This window comes from Myotis myotis, unplaced genomic scaffold, assembly GCF_014108235.1.
Source record: "Myotis myotis isolate mMyoMyo1 unplaced genomic scaffold, mMyoMyo1.p scaffold_m19_p_4, whole genome shotgun sequence".
Taxonomy (NCBI): Eukaryota; Metazoa; Chordata; class Mammalia; order Chiroptera; family Vespertilionidae; genus Myotis; species Myotis myotis.
The window spans coordinates 17,361,304-17,383,909 of NW_023416346.1; the positions used below are offsets into that span (position 1 = coordinate 17,361,304).

Consider the following 22,606-nt stretch of genomic DNA (forward strand, 5'->3'; position numbering starts at 1 on the left):
AAATATATAAAATAAATATCAAAAATATAAGTCTTTGTTTTACTATGGTTGCAAATATCAAAAAAATTCTATATGTGACACGGCACCAGAGTTAAGTTAGGGTTTTTCAAAATGCTGACATGCCAAGCTCAAAAGGTTCGCCATCATTGCCCTATAGTGATCACTTCAGTCCTCATGATGGTTGTGTGAGACCTGGTACCACTATAGCCCCTGGGCCTGTATCTTTCAATATTTAGAGCCTCCTCTTGTTGCCCAAGGAGGCTAGAAATATATCTATATTCTGTTTTCCCCATGGCATGAAAGAGTTTGGGAAGCACTGCTCTAGAATGTCATTGCTAGGACAGAACTCTAAAATAGTAACACACTAAACCTGGTAAAATCCATCTGTCCTTCTACAATTTATAAGAATAAACTTTAATCATATATATATATAACCTGCTGCTATATTTGATTTTCAATTGTTAGTAATAGGCTGCACTCTGTCATTTACACATTGTCTTGGTTTTCTTATCAGTTGGTTATTAGTTAAGTAAGAGTGTGTGGAACCTATTTTTTCTCTATACCAAGCCAAGTGTATCATATGATAACACTACCCAAGATGTTGGCCTCATTACTGGTAGGTTATTACCATTTGTTCCAATAAGCAGACTTGAATATCCAGGTTGTCTAGAGTGGGCCAGGATTGGTGCCATTGAGTGTCATGGGATGGCAATACTGGTATCTCGTTGCCTTCCATGGGAACTTCTCTCTACCTCCTTTTCTGACCCCTTTGCTCTATTTTTCTATCTCCTTCTCCCTGGCTCCCTGACTATTTCCTAGCCTTATTATGGGGCTAGTGAGTTCTAGTCTAGCCAAGCAGGCTTAAGGGGGAGCAGTATTGTTATCACATCAGCAGTAATAAATGCTTCTGTAGTGCAAGAACAATGGCTCTTTCTTGTCACAATAGAGCCTTGTGAGTCTAGTCTTTGACAGAATGCAGCCCACACTGCAAACGTTTTCATGTGTACATTTTTATTCTGGAGCCAGAGAAGGGCAGAATTTAAAGAGAAATCCAATTATTTACAATGTATTTACAATCATAAAATGAAAACATTAGTAACTCCTCCCCAACACTCATGTCACATACAATAGGATTGTGGGGGGAATGATGTGGCTGTGCTCACTTTTAAGCAGATTATATCAGAAAGAATACAAATGAAGTAGAGCATGGGAAATTCCATAACTTGACTCAGTTCTTTTGCATCCACAGCCTCATTCCCATGTTCATCATAGCATGACATTTAATGCTGTCTGGAAATCTCTTCATAATCTCACCCCCCCCCCCGAAATATAATAAAAACAAGATGGGACTTGGATTAAAAGAAAAAAATCCAAATCAAAGAAATCCAGCTGCCCAGATCCCAGGGAGCTCATAATGATAGTCTTTCCTACAGGATGCAGTAGTTGGAAATTCAGAAAAAAATAATTTATTTGGTACATACATACCACTGAGGATGAGAAATTATTTCTGCATGGAAACCCAGCAAGTGGCACCTCATTAAATAGGACCTAAACTTAATCTAACGTGGAATAGATAAAAAAGAAAGGATTCATATGAAGCTCTCCAGCCTGGAGTTTTAATCTCTGAGCTTTGTAGTATAATGAATGAATTAATTAGGGCAAGTGACTAACAACAAAGAAGATATCACTTATTTTTTTAACTAAAACATTACTGAGCTTAGAGTAACATATTAATTGTTTACAAACAGGGTCAGACTGCATATGAGAGAGGAAGAGGGAGGGAGAGTGAATGAATGAATGAATCATGAATGGAAGCTGATGCTAAAACGATGAGTAATTTCCAATCTTTTGGAGTACAGCACTTTATCTTGTTGTAATTTGATGGCCTACTTATCTCTTCTCTCAAAAAATGTTGTGTGGTTATTTAAGAAATATGGCCATTGAAAATTTCTTCTGTAGCATAAAAATGGTCAAACAAACAAACAAACAAAAACATCTGTCACAATATTACACAAGTTAATTGGAGATACTTGTGGATACCAGGCAATGAAAGCTTTAAATTTATCTGTTAATATTGATATAAAGAGCCTTGGCATTTTGAAAAACAATTAAAAAGTAAAAATAAAAACAGCAATCCAATGAAGGTTATTTTGGTGACTGTATGAGACCAATCATCTCAGCAGGAGAAAAAAGATCAATTTGTACTAGTACATCAAACTTCAGTTGTTAGCATACCAAATAACTAGCTAGCATACCAAATAACTAGCTAGCTTTTTTTTTACTATTGTAACTGGTCATATTTATAAGAAAAAAACACATACCTAATATTCAAAACTTATCTGTTCTCATTTATTCATCATTGAAACCCCAATAATTGGGTATTTAACATATTTTTGTTCACAACATGAATGATAAGATGGAGGAAAGAGTAAATGAATAAATACAGGACTATGACTTCCATAGGCATAATCTCCTGACTGTATTTTTCCTATAACTACATGGGCAACAAACAGGAACTGTTTAGAAGGATCATATTTTGGCTTAAATTTCCATGCAAATTTTGCTTTAACCTATTTAACAAATATTTATTGGAAGTCTCATATAGTAGGCATTGCCCTATGTACCAAGGTGCATCAGTAAGCAAAATGAGCACACTCCCTGCCTTCTTGGAGATAACATCTAGAGCCAAGAAAGAAAACAGTCACACAACTCCATATAAAATAGCAACTGTAATAAGAACTATGGGAGACATACAGAAGGCCAAGAGACATGAAAAAGTGCTCAAAGTCACTAATCATCAGAGAGATGCAAATTAACATGACACTGAGGTATCACCTCATACCTGTCAGAATGGCTATCATCAACAAATCAACAAACGACAAGTGTTGGAGAGGATGTGGAGAAAAGGAACCCTAGTACACTGCTGGTGGGAATGGAGACTTATGCAGCCACTGTGGAAAACAGTATGGAGTTTCCTCAAAAAATTTAAAAATGGAACTGCTATTTGTCCCAGTGATCTCATTTCTATAAATATATCCTGAGAAACCTGAAACACCAATCAGAAACAATATATGCACCCCTATGTTCATAGCAACACAAGTTATAATAGCTAAGCTCTGTAAATGGCCAAAGTACCTCAAAGGAGATGAGTGGATAAAAAAAAAAAGCTGTGGTATATCTACACAATGGAAAACTACACTGCTGTAAAAAAAGAAGAAACACTTAAATTTTGCAACAGCATGGACGGTCCTGAGAGTATTATGCTAAGCAAAATAAACCAGAAAAAGTAAGTATCACATGATCTCACTCATATGTGGAATCTAATGAACAAAATAAACTGATGAACAAAACAGATCCAGAGAAGAGCGATCACGCATGGTACATCTCTCGGCCGAGTCTCCGCATTGGCCAGGATGGCGACTTCAGGCGCTCTGTTTCCAAGCCTGGTGTCAGGCTCCCGTGGGTCCTCCAAAAAGTATTTGGTGGAGTTTCAGGCAGGAAAAAATGTCATTAAAAGGAACAACTGTCACCCCAGACAAAAGAAAAGGGCTCGTGCACATTCAGCAGACGGATGACTCCCTCATTCACTTCTGCTGGAAAGACAGGACATCTGGGAACGTGGAAGATGATTTGATCATCTTCCCTGATGACTGTGAGTTCAAGCGTGTGCCGCAGTGCCCCAACAGGAGGGTCTACGTGCTCAAGTTCAAGGCAGGGTGCAAATGGCTCTTCTTCTGGATGCAGGAGCCTAAGGCGGACCAGGACGAGGAGCATTTCCAGAAAGTCAACGAGTATCTGAACAACCCACAGATGCCCAGAGCACTGGGAGCGAGCGGGAGTGGAGGCCATGAGCTGTCTGCACTGGGAGGCAAGGGCGGCCTACAGAGCCTGCTGGGGAACATGAGCCACAGCTAGCTCATGCAGCTCATCAGACCCGCCGGCCTCAGAGGACTGAGTGGGCTGGGGGCCCTGACTGGGCCAGGCCTGGCCAGCTTACTGGGGAGTGGAGGGCCTCCAGTGGAACAGCTCCTCATCCAGCTCTCAGAGCCAGTCAGCAGTGGTGACCCCGTCCTCCACCGCCTCTTCTGCCCGAGCCACCCCAGCCCCTTCTGCTCCAGCAGCTGCCTCGGTGACCAGCCCGAGTCCCATGCCCAATCCAGGTAATGGAACCAGCACAGCAGCCAGCCCAACCCAGCCCATCCAGCTGACCGACCTCCAGAGCATTCTACCCACTATGAACGTGCCGGCCGGGCCAGGAGGCAGCCAGCAAGTTGACCTGGCCAGTGTCTTGATGCCCGAGATCATGACACCTATCCTCGCCAACTCGGACGTCCAGGAGCGCCTGCTACCCTACCTGCCCTCTGGGGAGTCACTGCCACAGACCGCAGAGGAGATCCAGAACACACTGACCTCCCCCCAGTTCCAGCAGGCCCTGGGCATTTTCAGTGTGGCCTTGGCTTCAGGGCAGCTGGGCCCTCTCATGTGCCAGTTTGGCCTGCCTGCAGAGGCCGTCAACAAGGGTGATGTGGAAGCTTTTGCTAAAGCGATGCAGAACAGTGCCAGATCGGAGCAGAAGGAGGGCGATGGGAAGGACAAGAAGGAGGAAGAGGAGGACATGAGCTTTAGATTAAGCTATTTGCTGTCTTTTACAGGAGGGGCTCCTGGTTGTGTGGATGAGCAGTGTGTTTGTGGGCCGTCACACACCCTCACACCTCTGTTCTAACTTGCTAATAAATAAAAGTTTTTCTTTTACCTGAAAAAAAAAAATAACAGATCCAGAGACATAGAAGCATGGAACAGACTGAGGAATTTCAGAAGGAAGGCAGAGGTGGGAGTGGGTGGGTGGGGAGAGATTAACCTAACCAGGGAATATATATATATAGCCTATGGACACAGACAATAGTGTGATGAATACCTGGGAGGGGTGAGTGCAGGGTGGAGGGGGTGGTCAATGGGAAAAAATAAAGGGGACATCTGTAACACTTTCAACAATAAAGATAAATTTTAAAGAAAAGAATTATGATGCAAAAAATAATTTTGCAAGACCTCCAATAGAAGAATTTGAGCTAATCAGGGATATTAGAAGAAGGCATCCATGAGGAAATAACTTGGAACTAAGATCTTCAGAGTGAGTAAGGATTAACTAAACTGGGCATGGGAAGAACAATCTGAATAAAGGTAATGTAGCATTTATAAAGGGCCTGAGGTAGGCAAGAATTCTTTTAAGAAATGATAAAAGATCAATATGACTTTGGCAGAGTCATAAAAGGTGAGAGTGACGCAAGTAACAGAGGAGAAACAGTGCATCTGTAGGGTTTATTGGTTGCAACCAACTCTGGTTTACGTAAGTAAAGTGAAATTTTTGGGAATGATAGTGGAGCTCACATGATTGATTGATTGAAAGGCTTTCAAATAGGCAGGATTCAAAACACTTGAAAGGACTAGAGAAGAGGAAGTCCAGAATAACCTTTTAGTAGGAATGGTCAAGTCTGGGTTCTACTTCTTGAATGAATCAATTTGAACCAACTTTCACCTCTTTGTCCCTTTGCTCAAATTCTTATAGCATCCCGCTTTTAAGATGTGCTTGCCCTTTGCCTAGGGCAGGCAGGGTACCTAATTGATGCTTCCACCAAACTTTGTAATTAGGAAGGAGGAATGGATACTGAGCAGCTCAAAATGAACAATGTACACTATAGTTTGTCAAGAACCATACCACAATATTTAACAGAATTGACTTTTATTCATAATGCAAGAAGGAACCTATAGATTCTTTTAAGCCTGGGCAGGGGTGGGGGGTTGTTACATTATTGGGATTACATTTCTGAAGGACCCTCTGGCTGGTGTGTAAATAATGGATGAAAATGAGGCAACAGTAGAGTTCAGGAGAGAAACTAGGCCAGTAGGAATAGGGGTTTGGACTACAGTGGTAGCAGTGGAATTGAGAAATGACTTGATGAATTCAGAATATATTGGAGAACATATTTTGTCTATGTACAATCCTAAGTTTTAAACATTTTATTTCTATTTTCCTCACATAAGATTTACATATATGTTAATGTTGTAAACTGTCTAAAATCCTTTGCAGAATGAAATTGTCAAATAAATGGTTTTAAAAAGTAATGAATAAATAAATATTTTATTTCTGTCAGTGAAAGCCAGGAATGGACTCTATGCAAACAGATTGCACTATCAAGTATGGAACAAGAAAATGTCTGATAAATAATCCTACTCATTAACTAAAATATACTCAAATTCAAGGCAGCCCTTTACGCTGAGGTGACTAACAATACTAGGCAATACTCCTCATGACCAATATCTTTCTCCTAGTCATTCACATAAAAAGTCAAAATTTTCAAAAGGAGAAGTATCCAAAATTTCAGAAGGAGAAAAAGAAACCCACCTCATTGTGCTGAAGCCCCCACAAGTGGTGGGGTCTTACATATTTTGGCAGAATTGTTCTGTAACCAGGCTATTATCTAGTCATCCCAAACTGAGATTAACTTCTCAGTGAGTCTCTCTATGGTCTGCTGAGTTAGATTACAAATTCTTCCAGAGAAATATTCTAACTTTCTAATATCCCCCCTGTGCACCTAATCCTATGTTCTGACTCAGCCTTGCCTCAGTGTGTCCTATTGTTTATTGCAATATACCAGAAGCAATTTGATGAGCTGCATCCCCAGGGTAGGTGGGGAAAGCATTGATCTATACTGCTTAACTTCTTATTCTAGGTAATTCTTCAAGTCAACAAATTCTTACCACCTATTCACTCTATACCAAGTTGTTCTAGGCACTACAGAGCCTCTTCTCGAGCTTTATTGTACATACAAATTACAGTGGGGCCTTGACTTACGAGTGTCCCGACTAATGAGTTTTTTGAGATACCAGCTGTCTCTCGGCCGATTTTTTGCATTGAGCTGATAGAGTAATTTGAGTTAACGAGCTTCTTAATGAGCTCGGTCTCAGAACGAATTAAACTCGTAAGTCAAGACCCCACTGTACCTGTAGATGCTTAAATGCAGATTCTGATTCAATAGTTCTAGGATGTGGACCTATGATTTTACAACCCTAATGAGTACTCAGGTGACAGTTAATACTCCTGGGCTTTGAACCAAACTTTGATAAGAAGTCTATAAGATCACACACACACACACACACACACACACACACACACACACAGTATTCCTTGCCTTCAAGGCATGTACAAATGTACAATTTGGTTGGATAGGTTGGAGGAGCCATGAAGACATATAAGTATAATATGAGGCAAATTATATAGGGCAGCTTGTGGATAGTAAAAATGTTTTTGGGAGATCCAGTTGGGGATGTGAAAATTGTGTGTGTGCAAGAAAATATCATTGAGGGAAGTATATGAGATAAACCTTGAAGGATGGATGGGATTTTAACAGATGAACAAATGAGGATGGCAGCATGAGCCAGGATAATAATATGAGCAAATATATGAAGGCAAGAGAGTACTGGGTGTTTTTAAAGAAGAAGAGCCAGTAGTCCAATTTGGTTGGTACAAAGAGGTAATGGGAAATATAGCAAGATGGGAATATGCAACCAGATGGTAAAGAGCTTGAAGGCCAGGATGAGTGGTCTGTACTTATTTTTATAGCTCATAGGTAGCCCTTAAAAATTTTAGTGCAGAAGAGTGATATTATGAGACCTCTTGTTTAGGAACACTTGACAATAACTATAGAAATAGAGCTGGTCCCTGATATCATCATAATCACCTGAGAGTTTGTTAGAATTACAGGCCTGCTGCAGACTCACTGGATTAGAAACTGACAGGTGGAGCCCAGCAGTCTGTTTGACTAAGCCATCCAGGGGATTCTGATGTGTTCTAAAGTGTGAGAACCATGAGATTGGAACCAGAGTTCACAATCATGGCTGCATATTAGAATCACCTGGGGAACATAAAAAAAACTTATGCACAAAGCCCCCCACCATATCCATTAAATCCACAAACCTTGGGATGAGATCTAGATATTAACATTTTAAAGCACCTTTTCAAAGCAGCTCAGGTGATTCAAATGAAAACCAGGGCTAAGAAGACTGAATTGGGGAAAAAAAACTGCTTTAGTAAGGATTGAGCTGGGAATAGAGACCAGGCACAGTTCTGTAATAATTTAGTTGAGATAATGAGGTCCTTAAATAGGGCTGTGTCCTGCGACAAAATATTGAATATGAAATATGCTGCAAAGGAAGTCTTATAGTATATTATTGGGCAACTACCTGTATATAAATTGAGAGAGAAATGCAAAGATTTCAAGGCTTCAAGGAATAGAATGTACTGGTGTCAAAGAATGCTGGCTGCTACTGAGATACTTAAAAAGATGAGTAGAAAAAGGCCATGATATTTAGTTTCTTGTAGGGCATTATTAATCTAAAACATAGTGTAACAGAGAGGAAAAAGCTATATTTAGCTATTGCTAAATCAACTTTAGGGCAAAAAGTGTTACTGAAGATGAGAGGGTCACTTCAAACAAGCCAGTAGAAAAGCAGGCAAAAAACATTAACAGACATTTCACCAAATAATAAGAATGAATGGCCCATAAATGTCAAAAGATTCCCACCCTCATTAGTAATAAGGGAAACATTAATACCACAATGAGATACAGAATTTTTTATTGTGACTAGCAAAACTTTTAAAGTCTGACAATATTTAGGTCTAGTGAGGATGTGGAGCAAGGGGAAGACGGTGTTCTGGTGGGGGTATTAATTAATCTAGTTTTTTTTTAAATCAGTAAGGAATTTTCTTGAAAAGTTCAAGGTAAACGTACATGAAAACTAAGCAGTTTCTCTCATAGGTATATATCAAGGATAATATATGTATATGAAGAGATATGCACATGTATATGAAGAGACATGTTTTAAGAATATCCATTAGCAGCAAAAAAGTGGGAAACAATACAAATGGCCATCAAAGGAAGAATGAATTGTTACCTTCATTTTATGAAATACTATTTCAATGAGAATGGATGATCTATAGCTACATGCATCAATATGGATGAACTGCACAAACATAATAGTGAGTGAGAAAAGCAACTTGCAGTAGAGAAAACAGGCAGTATAACACCATTCCTATAATGCTCAAAAGCACTGACAATAAGTATTCACACATATGTGATAAAATTATAACAGAAACAATAGAAATGATAAAAAGAAAATTCAGAGTAACATTGGCCACTGTGGGGGCAGAGGGAACATAATGAATGTGGGAGTGGTACACAGGAAGCTTCAGTAGTGTTTAAAATGTTTGTTTCTTAAGCTTCAGGATAGTTATATGGATGTCCATAACAATTTTCTTTATACCCAATATAAAAATATATATAGATTATAGATATAGATATAGATATAGATATAGATATAGATATAGATATTCATTTGTGTGTGTTAAATATCTCATAACACAAAAAGGAGAAGCAGTAATTATACTGGAAAGGTGGACAGTCAATGGTGCATGTTGATATGCATTATGATGGGATTAGAGGCCAAGGGAGAACGATGGGCTCTCAGGACAGCCACTGTGAGGAATATAGGGTAGGAAATCAATACCGCTTTCCAAAATAATTCTGAGGAAGCCCAGTGGGCCCTCTTAGGTTCTCCACTAACAAAATTAAAGCATTCCTTTCCAATCTATTTCTTTCCTTCTAATAATAACCCTAATATTAATAACCACCATTTTTTGAGTGCCAACCATGTGCCAGTTACCTTATGTATGTATTATTGTCCTTATTATCGTTATTTTCTAAACTAGCTGAGGACATAGAGTTTCAATAATTTGCCCAAGATCACATAGCTGGTAGTAGCAACTAATAACATTAATAGGAGCATTAATAATTTGTAGAGTTGGGATTCAAACCCAGGTCTCTGTGACTCCAAAGCCTGTATGCTTACCATTCTACTCTCTTTCTCTTCCCCCAAACATCCACATCCCTTCATGTCGTTTCCATGCTAATTCTGATTTCTGCCTATATTCATAATACCAAGGGAAAATGGGGAGAAAGTAAAAATATGCCATGTCAAATTAGCAACCACAAAAAAAAGTCAGGAGTATATTCCAAAATCAAATAGCTTCTTTTACATTGAAAGCTATTATATTATCAACTCTTCATGAATTTATCTGTAATATGGGTGCACAAACATTTGGGGAAGAGGAAAATGGCTGACATAAACTTTTAAATGCCACTCCATAATATAAAAAGATATTCTTAACTACTACCACCATCTCTATTGTACCTCAAGAAAGACCTTCACACCAATCAGGAAGGATATATGCACCCCTATGTTCATAGCAGCACAATTTACAATAGCTAAGATTTGGAAACGGCCTAAGTGCCCATCAGCAGATGAATGGATTAAAAAATTGTGGTACATCTACACAATGGAATACTATTGCTGTAAAAAGAAAGGGACTCCTGCCATTGCAAGAGCTTGGATGGTGCTGGAGAGCATTATGCTAAGCGAAATAAGTCAGTCAGAGAAAGACAAATATCACATGATCTCACTCATTTGTAGATTATAATGAACAACATAAACTAATGAACAAAAACAGATCTAGAGGCAGAGAAGCATCGAGCAGATGCTCAAACCTCGGAGGGAAGGTAGGGAAGGGTGGGGAGATCAACCAAAGGACTTGTATGCATGCATATAAGCATAACCAATGGACACAGACACCGGGGTGGGGGCGGGGGGTGAGGGCATGAACAGGAGTGTGGTGGTGGGGCAATGGAGGGATAAGGACACATATGTAATACCTTAATCAATAAAGAAAAAAGAAAAGAAATACCTTCAAACCCAACTCTGCCTCTGCTTCTAAATTTCCAAAATCTATGTTTCAAGCTCTTTTGGTCTTTCTATGTGGCATAGATACCTATATTTCCTTCATGCCTCATGTACCTAACCTGTAATGTAGTTTGAAACATAGAAAGGTGTACTAGCCCTATTCTTGAGTCAAGCCATGCACTGCAACCCAGACTTGAACATGACCACTGGAAAATGAATGGCTCATTGTGGTCTATCTCATTCTTGATTGAAAATAATTTATATATATAAAAGCCTAAGTGACCGAAAGACTGAACAACTGGTCAACCGGTCACTATGATGCACACTGACCACCGGGGGGCAGACGCTCAATGCAGGAGCTTCCCCCTGGTGGTCAGTGTGCTCCCACAGCAGGAGCACTGCTCAGCTGACCAACGGGGCACCAGACACAGGGCTCACGGCTGGCAAGTGCAGCTGCAGCTGCATGAGCCTCTCCTGCCTCCACAGCAGCAGCAGCACTACCAAGTGGTGGAGCTGGCCAGCGCAGAGGGGCTGGGATGAGTGGGAGTGGCATGGCGCCTGGTCCGGGCTTGGGCTCCTCCCCAGCCACCTGCTCCTTCACTACTACATCCCTCGGGGGATGTCAGACTGCCAGTTTCGGCCTATCATTGCAGGCTAGGCCAAGGGACCCCACCTGCTTGAGGGACCCTGCTCACTCCACAGATGCCCTTCAAGCCCCAGCACCACCCCAGGTGTGGCCAGCCCAGGAGGGACCACAGGAGGTTGGCTCCCGGGTATGTTCGACCTGTCTCGCCCAGTCCTGCCCTGCTGGCCACCTTCTAATTAATTTCTTTTCAATGTGCACAAATCTGTGCACCAGGCCTCTAGTCCTTCAATAAAGAAATAACAGAAAATACATAGTACACATGAATAGCAATCTCTATTTTCAGCCAATTAATTGTTAAACTGTTGCTCATAATCACAGATTAAGTTGGTTGGTTGATTTCTAAATGTTATCTTTAATAACAGAGAACCTCATAAGCCAGTGTCATGTGTCTTCAAGTTTTCACATAATTTAGAATAAAGTTTGGGACTGAAAAAAACAGACATCAGGGAAAGATATGGGAAATACTGATGGTTTTTCTAGCCAAGGGCTAGTTTTGCCCCTGATTTTCTGTATCCCCATTCCCGAGTCAGAATAAATAAAGAAACAGAAAAAGAAAGCCTTAATTGACAATGTAATGCCCACAAGCATCAACAGATGTGATCCCTTGTAATGAAGCATGTGGGTCTAATTTGGCATCACTAACCACTTGGAGGATCTCTTTGCTGAGTTCTTGCAAGCTATATTTCTAAATCTATGTTTGGCTGGCACCTGTACTGTGCTGAAACTGGCATATCACCCCTGTGGATGGGCACAGTGCCACCCTGACAGATGGCCATGAAAGCCATCATGCCAGAGAACTACTATTGTTTCTAGCAAGTTTTTCACTTAACAGCAATTGGCATCTCACTAAAGAATGACAAAATGGTGGCCTACTATAATGTGGAAGATCAACAATGACCTATAACTGACATGTCTAAAGTTGGCATTTCAAAGTCATTTCACATACTAAATGAAGACTTATGGGGAAGAAATGGCACTGTAACAATGGCGTATATGTCTAAGGTGTTAACAAAAAGAGGGAAAACACATTTCAAGGTTCCACAATAAATTCAACATTCTAGTTTTCTAGAAACAATAATAATACAAATCCAATATAATTGAAACTAATATTTTAAAACATCCTCCCTAGAATGAACTTTCTGCTTGGTCACCTACCTACATCAGCCCCATTGTTAAAACACACTTGTTCGGTTAACAATATCTATGTGATTTGGGAATATTTGATTTTTTTGAGGAAAATCATTTAATTTTAAAACATATTTAAAAAAATAAATGATTTGAAATGCTAGATGTGAAACCCAACAAATGTTTGAGTCATGTCAAAAATTATGGGATAGATAGCCGAATTTATCCTGAAAAGATTATAAGTATAACTAATGACCCTAACTGGGGAGGGAAACCATAAAAATAGGAGGGAGTGTGGAAGGTTAGTAGTAGCTAAAGAAAAAGTCTATATTCAGGGTGCAGCAATCATGTATAACATGGAAACTGGAACATATATTGTAGGTCATATATTCACAAATTTATTTCCAAAATCACCTGTAGGAAGAAGTTGGCCTCCTGAAACAATAAGACATAACTTTCTTTCCCCAAATAATTAACTCAGTAACTAACCCCAGTCAAAACTAAAGTTTTTAGAGGACTACTTAGGACCATCTGAAGATGAAAAAAGAGAAAAGGGAGATTATCTTTTATGAAGTTACTATGTATGTGTCAAGCACTGTAGTATATATTTGGCAGGCAGTCCTTACTTTACACATTCTGTGTGCACAAATTTCAGTTACCACAGTTTAGTTAAAGAATGATAGTCTTCCAACAACACAGTTCAAATTTCGGTTATCACAGTACATGATTGTAATTGAATTAAATACAAACTTCACTTTTAGCTCTTCTGCAGTGTTGCTGCATTGCCTCCTTGTGTCCCACATGACACTTTACAAAAATGAGTAATTGAGAGAGGGAATTGGCCAATAAATATGAAAGTGAAGCAAATGTGATAATACTGGAAGTAAAAATCCTATCTAATAATAGACAAACATGGTAATTGACCATACCTTCACTACGCCTCCCATTGGCTAATCAGTGAGATATACAAATTAACCCAACCAAGATGGCAGCCGGCAGCCTCGCAGCTGAAGCAAGCAGGAGACTTGCTTGCTCCAGTGATGGAGGTAGCCAAGGTTCCCTGCCTGCTGCAGCCTGGCTCTGAGCTCCGAAAGCAACAAAGTTTCAATTATAGAAGCTAAACAAACCCCAGATACCTGCTTTCAGCAGGCCGTGGCCACAGAGCTGGAGCGAGCAGGAGCCCGGCTCTTAGCTCCAGTGGCAGCAACAAAGTTTCAATTATAGAAGTTAAACAAACCCCAGATACCTGCTTTCAGCAGGCCATGGCCTCATAGCTGGAGCGAGCAGAAGCCCGGCTCTCAGCACCAGTGACGGCAACAAAGTTTCAATTATAGAAGGTAAATAAATCCCAGAATTAAAAAAAAAAAAGAAAAAAAGGAGAGTCTGGGAGCTTCAGTCATTGGCCAGCCTGAAAATGGCCCTCAGTCCCTCACCCAGACTGGCCAGGCATCCCACTGGAGACCCTCACCCTAAAGGGGGTGTGGCCAGCCTGAAAACAGACATCAGCCCCTCACCCAGGCTGGCCAGGCACTCCAGTGGGACCCCCACCCTGATCCGGGACACCCCTCAGGACAAACCAGCCAGCCCCCACCCGTGCACCAGGCCTCTATTCTATATAATAATAGGGTAATACTCAAATTGACCCTAACAGCAGTACGACTGGGAATGACTGGTCACTATGACACATGCTGACCACCAGGGGGAAGATGCTCAATGCAGGAGCTGCCCTCTGGTGGTCAGTGTGCTCCCACATGGGGGAGCTCTGCTCAGCCACAAGCCAGGCTGATGGCTGCCAGCACAGCGGTGGTGGTGGGAGCCTCTCCCGCCTCCTCAGCAGCTCTAAGGATGTCCGACTGCAGCTTAGGTCTGCTCCCCGCTGGCAAGTGGACATCCCCCGAGGGCTGCCGGGCTGCCAGAGGGATGTCTGATTGCCAGCTTAGGTCCAATCCCCCAGGGAGCAGGCCTAAGCCAGCAGGTGGTCATCCCCGGACGGGTCCCAGACTGCAAGAGGGCACAGGCGGGCTGAGGGACACCCTCGCCCCCCCGAGTGCACAAATTTTTGTGCACTGGGCCTCTATCATAATAATAAAAGGCTAATATGCAAATGATCATCACAGAGTCATGCCATAACGACTGATCACGAGGGGCTTGACAGGGAACCTGAGGCCTCGCCCCCCACTGGTGGACCTTGACGGGTGACCTGAGACTGTGCCCCCCACCCAGCAGGGCTTGACAGGGGTGGGGCTGGCCAGGTCTGGGTCCTGCCCAATAGAAGTGGGGCCAGCTGGGTCTGGTCTCGCGCAATTTTGAGGCATGTGCAGGTAAGTGAGGACTTGACTCTTGGTCCCTCGGCACGCCCCAGACTCTGACAGGAAGGAGGTTTTCATATACATTTTACTAATTGTCTTTTATCTCCGGCACGTCTATTATAGAGAAAGGGCAAATAGCAATATTAAAATATTTCCCCTAATTAATTCCCTTTTAATGTGCACAAATTTCGTGCACCAGGCCACTAGTCAAATATAAATGGAGTTACAGATCTATGGGACTGTTGACACTGCTGCCATTCAAAAGACCCTAGATGTGCAACCAGAAGAATCCAGTGAAAGTGAACTAATCAACATGTCATGTCCCAGAGAAAGTAACACTGGAAACGATATTCATATTAAAAGGACTCTTGAAGATATATCACAATAGTGAACGTGGAAAGGATAAAATATTTGAAACTGATCCAAACTTGGAAGAGTATGAAAAATAACCAAGGAATAGAAAATATGGCCATTCCATATTGTAAGTTATTAAAAAAGGGAAACACTGTTCAAACTATTATTGATATGTTTTTAATAAAGAAATAAAACATTAATTTTCAATATTTCTAGTGTTTTAAATTATAGAGTACTAAATATTAGTTTTATAATTTTATTTCACTCCCCTATACATTTGTAACTGACAGTAAAATAGTTTGTAATGTTTTTATAGGTCACAGAACAATCATATTTTTCCCATTAATCGGTGAGGCCACTTTGCATGGTTTCAGTGAGAGTGCACCTGGATTCCAGTTTCCCCTTTATTTAGGTGTAGAGGACGGGATGTTTATTCTCTCTGAAATGTGGAAACTCCTAGAGATCCTAGATACTTGGTGGAGGTGGGTGGAGAGGTATCAAGAGGGAGATACTGCATTTCCTCCTAAAGAGTAGGTGGGAGCTTGAGGAATTAAATGATAGATATAAACATATTTGCATCCTGAGCTGGTAGAACATCTCACATGGATTTTTGTAGGGTACCTGTTTGGCAATTTCAAGAATTTCAGTGCTAGAATATGAGTATTGTATTTGATAAGAGGAAATAAAAGGAGGGAATGAAGGATGGGGAATAGGAGGGCAATTTACTCAGAGACTACAGCATGTGCCAAGGCGGGGAAGGACAAGGAAGCGCTGGTGTGACTTGGGTTTCTAGGATTGGATCTCAGTGTGTGGTGTTTTGAGGAGTGGAGAGGGATATTGGGAATTAGGACCAACTAGGAAGGGTAGGGGGCAAAAATGAAAGACCTTGAATGCCTAACAAAGATGTTTCTCCTCTGGGACTTTGAAGGTTTGTAAGCAAGCAAGCGATCTGATCAGATACAAAGGAGCAAAAGGAAATTCTCCACAGTATGACAGTTAAAACTACACCAAAGTTTTCTGCAATTCATTGTAAATAATAATAATAATATATATATTTTTAAAAACCACAGCCCTATCTAATTTGTCTCAGTGGATGAAGTGTTGGGCCATGGACTGAAGAATTCCGTTCAATTCCAGTCAAGGGTATGTACTTCCGTTGGGGGCTCAATCCCCAGCCCTGCTTGGGGTGCAAGCAGGAGGCAACCAATCGATGTGACTCTCACTTTGACATTTATCTCTCTCTTTGTCTCCCCCTCTTTCCACTCTCTCTAAAAATCAATGGAAAATATGAGGAAATTAACAACAACAAACATAACGGAAAAAAACACAGTAAATTCAAGAAAATTAAAATTAAGAAAAAAAAACAAACTTAAACATTTAAATAGTCCCAGAAGCCTAATATCTTAGATATAACATCAGATTTATCTGATAATTATTTATAATAGAGTCAATGTTTTAAAAATACAAAATCTTTTTTATTTGTTATTGATTTTTTTACAGAGAGGAATGGAGAGGAAGAGGGAGAGAGAGTTAGAAACATCGATCAACTGCCTCTTGCACATTCCCTACTGGGGATGTGCCCACAACCAAGGTACATGCCCTTGACTGGGATCAAACCTGGGACCTTTCAGTCTGTGGGCCAACGCTCTATCCACTGAGCAAAACCGGTTAGGACACAATCTTCTTTTTAAAAAAGTGTTTAATAAAAGAGCTCTGAGAAAGCAGGCATGATAAAGACAACAGAAAAGCAAGATTGCCTTTAAGTAGATGAGAGTAAAATTGAATGGGTTATTTTTCTCCTTTTAGCTTAGACATGTTTATTTAATTACACACATATCTATTTTAATACTCTTGTGTTTCACTATAGCACAAAATTTCCAATTCAAACTGAGACTTGCTTTAGCACTCTAAAAACAACAGTATATCAACCCATTCAGGCAAACCCAATACCAGGCTACTGCTTTTATTGTGACCCAAAGATTCCAATACCACAAACTGCTAGGAAATGGAACAATCCAAATTAAGAACTTGAAGGAAAACAAAAAGATGAATGACAATTATCTCACATTTCCAAAGAGCCACTGAGTGATAAGGAGACAGGAACACTTGTCCTTGAATACAGTTCACTTACAAGCTATGGCACAGGAATGGTCTTAACAGTCCTTGTGATAGGAAATATTCTTGTATGTAATTGGACTATCTTCCGATCTGTAAACGCGATGTTGTAACATTTTGAATACCACATGTAACCTTTTATTAACAGCCAGCAACCTTTGAAAATAATTGCCTCCTCTCAATAAGGAATCTATTATAAGTCAATCAGTTTATATAGCTATTTCTCATTCCTAAATCACAGAATAATTGTCTTTTATATACTGCACACATCATGGGAGCTGGGTTCTGAGTGAGTGACTTTTCTACACTGAGTCATGTTAACACGGTCTTACCAGGCACTAAGGCCAGAAATGCATTATATACACTTGAAAACACATTCTTCACCATATGTAAAAACCTTAAACCACCTGGACCTAAAATAATTGCTATCTTGAGGAAATATCAACTATTAATCTAACTATAGACAAAAGACGCTAGTGGGCAAATAATATTTCTCCAGTATTCTTTCCTAATCAGGGATTCTAAAGAAAAACTTTTTTTAAAATTACACTCAGTTGCCTGGCCAGACTGGCTCAGTGGTTGAATGTCGACCTATGAACCAGGAAGTCACTTTTTGATTCCTGGTCAGGGCATATGCCTGGGTTGCAGTTGCAGGCTAGATCCCCAGTGTGGAGCATGCAAGAGGCATCCAATCAAGGATTCTCTCATCATTGATGTCTCTATTTCTCTCCCTTCCTCTTGAAATCAATAAAAATATTAAAAAATAAAAATTACCCCTCAGGTAACAAAAAACATAAGAGTGAATGTTTGATAAAGACAGTACTGAATAGTTTAAGGTGCCTCTTTCCATGGTTTATTCTGAAAACATAATATTAGGTAACAAACATTAACTCAGGTTTCTCATTCTCTATTTCAAATTAACATGATGTTCTTCCATTAAGCTAGAAAGCAGCAATGTAAATCAAACAAAAATAGAATCTTTCCCCAAATAATAAGAAACATGATAGAGTAGGAAAGTACCAAATTAGCTACAAATTTTCCATCTCATTGTTTTCTGTAAAATAAAATTTTATAACGAACATGCTCCATACAAGCTGTGCTGGTAGGTCTCGCTTCCAAAAACACTCACAGAGCAGTAATAAAAAACAAGCATGAACTCTAGGACATCTGCTATGGCATTGTTATCATTTTGGTCACAAAACTATACTCGCTTCAACTTTCTGTTGAAATATTATTTTGTCTGCAGCATCTCCAATCTGGCACACGAGGACTGACAGATGCTCTGGTTTTACCTCAGCTTCAACTTACACGGCTTCTCATTATACTAACTATAGCTCGGCAAACTATTCCTCTGTTCTGGAATGCAGACAAAATGCCATCTGTCTCTGCACGGTTATCAAAATGAATACTGCAATCTGAAGAAACTCAGTTCCAAATGGAATAATGAGGAGGAATTGCGCCCTGTCCATCCATATCCTATTAAAATATATATATGTACATATATGTACATGTAACCTTTATATTACATATAATATTCAATGTTTCCAATTACTCTATTATATGAACATTTTAACCAAAAGGCACATCTCACCTTCCCAAGCTCTATTTGTAATCCATGCATTTTACATCATCTGACACTAATTACTAGCTAGAGGGCAAGTGAGATGTGCTCCCCAAGCAAGAGATTCCAAGGTCATTCAGCAACCAAAAGAAGGTGGGAGCCTTACTGTAGAAATCAGGCTAGATACAGAGACAATGGAGAGAAGGAAAAGGGGGGAAAGCCTTTATAGAAATTAAAAGACAAGTGAATTTCAACTATGGTCCATACCCCTGCAAGTCAGCGGGTGGACAGAGGAGGAGGAGGAGGAGGAAGAGGAGGAAGAGGAGGAAAAGGGGAAGGGTGATGACATGGGAGACTAGAAGGGCAAGGGATAGAGGCTGACACCACAGAGAACCTGAAAACGGTGTTGATGGTTTTGTTAGCCCTGATAGTAGAAATGTGACTAGGAAGGTATCAGAAGTATCTGCCAAGAAGACTCCTCTGCAACAAAATGTGGAACTTCAACTTTCTGTGCAACAGCATGTTTAACTTTGATTGCTACATTTCCATAGATTTGAAGCACATAAATGGAGGGAAAAAACTTTCAACCTGGAGAGTAATTTCACTTCAAGAAATTTAAGGAGCTCTTTAAAACCAGTATTTTCTTCAGCAGAGGTGCTGGAGATCAAGATCAATCGTATCAAGCATCTTAAGATTTGGAGACTCTGACTTAGGGGATATTCAGTCCTTTACTCCCAAACCTCTTGACATTTAAAATTGCCTGCTCAGGGCCAACAGTATATTCCCACTAACCATAAATTGATAGGTACCCAAGACCTCTCAGAGCTCATATGAGGGCCTTGTTATTTTCAAACTTATTTTCCATCTGAACCTGGAACCCCAGATATCTGTCTAAAAAAGTTAATGAGGATTAGAAAACAGAACAAATGCTACTTTTTACTCCAAAGTCAATCGGTTTAGATCTGTTTACATAACCTTTAATTCTATATTTTATATGAAATGAGATTCTAAAAGTCTTATATGAAACCTATCAGTCCATTTTCCAAATGGGTCAGTTAACTTCCCTCTGTCACATGTCACACCCACATGCTGCCCCCCCCCCCACCCCATTGAACCATCTGGCAAATAGTGCTGTTGGCCACAGTGGGAGCTAAGGAGAAAATGTGGCCAGATCAGTACAAACTCATCCTCATGGCTATGGGGGAATGCTTAGAAGTCAGAAAGGCTATATCGAATAGCACAGGACAGTCCATTTCCATTTTGCTGCCTTTTCTCCCGTACTAAATTTCATTTACAAGCATTGTTACTATCCAAATTGTCCAGAATTCCTATAGGTAACTGTGACTAACCTGTAATGATAAACTTCATTAATTGATAAATTAATTGTCATGAATTTTCAATTTTTTCATCATCATTTATCCCCCCCATCATGTGATCTCCATACACATGCTTTCTCCTTTTTCAGATAGAGATAATTACACTTATCCTATAGGAATAAAACAGTGCCTGGCACAGACCAGACACTCAATCAATATTTATTAACAAATTTAAAATATTAGAAAGTTAGAGTAATATTAATATAATAGAAAGTAAAGTAATATTAAAGCATCATCACCATAGCAAATGATTTTTAAATATCTTTTATACTTCTCAATAGTTGCATCAAATCTCAGCTTATAGCAACTGTCAATTGATAACCTTGAACATAAGTATGGGTGCAATAAAGTCAGCTAATATTTACTGAGTGTATACTAGATATCAAGTCAATATTCTAAGCACATTACATAAATTAATTCATGTAACCCTCACAAAAACCCTACTAAATAAAAATGATTAGCTTGATTTTAATTGAGGAAACTGAGACTCAGATTGGTTAAGGAACACACTTCAAATCAACCACACAGGGGATAAATGAGAGCACTTGCATTTGAGTCAGTGCTAAGTAAAATATACATCAGAAAATATAAATTAGTTCATCAAAAACCAGAATTATGTTGATGTCATAGAACCCAATAACTGCACAGAAAACTGTAACCAACTACATTTGAACCTCCCCAAACAAAATCTATGAAACCAGAGTCATAATAAACAATAACCTTGATGACAAGCATCCTTTTAAAGGCAGTTCCTCTTTTTGCCAGCATAAACTCAGATCTATTTATGAGACCATTTGCTTTGTGTTATGTACAGTTTGTAGTATGTATGCCATATTGTTCCTTTATTCTGTAAGGCAGCATTAGGAAGGTAGAGGAGTAGTTATCTTAGAGTCAAAAGAGCAAGGTTCTAGTAGTCCTAACTGTCACTTACTACCCTTTGTTTTCTCATTGGTAAATTAAGGAGGTCGAAACAGATTCTGTATTAAGCTTCTGCAGGGGCCGTGTTGTATGGTCATAGGACGTTGAAATTTAATGTTTCTCACCTCAGCCTAAACTGGCTCAGGGCCTGGGGGTAGGAGGGTGGAGAGAGACTCAACATATTGAAAGAACAGAGAAGGCATTGGAAACTCCATATAACCTCAATCCACAATAGTGTAGTCGCTAGTTTCAGCCCCAAACAGTTTTCAGTGCAAATGCTTTAGATTCCCTATGGCAATAATGAGATTTTGATGATGATGATGATGATGATGATGATGATGATGATGATGATGAAAATATATTGCCACCATTGACTGAGTGCCTACAATAAGTTCAGTATTTATCATAAATACAATGTTTCCTTTAACCTCATAAGAACAGTGCAAGGCAGATATTATTATACCCATTTTACAGATATGCAAACTAACAAGCAGAGAGAAGAAGTGGCTTTTCAAGGGCACACAGCTGATAATTGGCAGAGCTGATATTCTGATCACTGGCTTCAAGCCATATGAGAGATCACATAACCTTATTCCTCATTGTGAATCCACTATCAATCCAAATACCTAGCATTTACTGAATGCCTAATTCAATCAGTGCTTAATGAATTAAGGAATAATTTCAAAATTTGTGCTCTCACCACTCTCTGTGCTGTCTTTTGCTAAGACCTGTTTCTATCTTGCTCCACATATTTTTTTAGGCAATTTAAATATGTTATCTCACTTTTTCATTCAGTTAAACTTCAAGACAAATATAATCATTCCCATTTTAGAATTGAACAAACTGAAATTTGCAGAAGGTGAGTGAATTACCCAAATCTACAAATAAAAATAGCTGGGAAGTAGGAGAATCTGGCTAGTTTCAAATTCTGACCTTCTTATAAGATTCTAAAATTATCTGTCAACTATGAATTATTATTTAAGAAAAAGAAAAGTGATCCTTGTGGAACATTACTCCAAGTGATTGAGCTGCACATTTTGAGTAAAAATTTTCAACTTTGTGGCCATCCTCTCCACTCCTGTAAATGCAGACATGTATACCTAGGCAGTTGGCCTCTCGGGTTTCTGGTTTAGTGTTATTTGAAACCCAAGCTCCAAACACCCAGCCTTGCATCACTCCCTCATAGCACTACCATCAAAATCACCTTAAGAGAATTAAGAGGCATACAAGGGACTTGCTTGTACTTTCAGTTCCTTCTGCCAATCTATACTAATAAAAGGGTAATATGCTAATTAGACCTGGTCAACCAGCCATCTTCCAGATGTCTGACTTCCTTCTGGACAAAGCCATGGTGGTGGGGGCCGAGGCAGAGGCAGTTAGGGGTGATCAGGCCAGCAGGAGAGGGAAGTTG

At 39.8% G+C, this 22,606-nt stretch overlaps 2 pseudogenes; both read left to right on the forward strand.

The window, feature by feature from the left end:
* The first annotated feature begins 3,405 nt into the window (after positions 1–3,405).
* Positions 3,406–4,723, forward strand: LOC118654349 (annotated as a pseudogene).
* Positions 4,724–9,510: 4,787 nt separating this feature from the next.
* The window catches only part of LOC118654350, a 54,456-nt pseudogene continuing 41,360 nt past the window's right edge, over positions 9,511–22,606 (forward strand).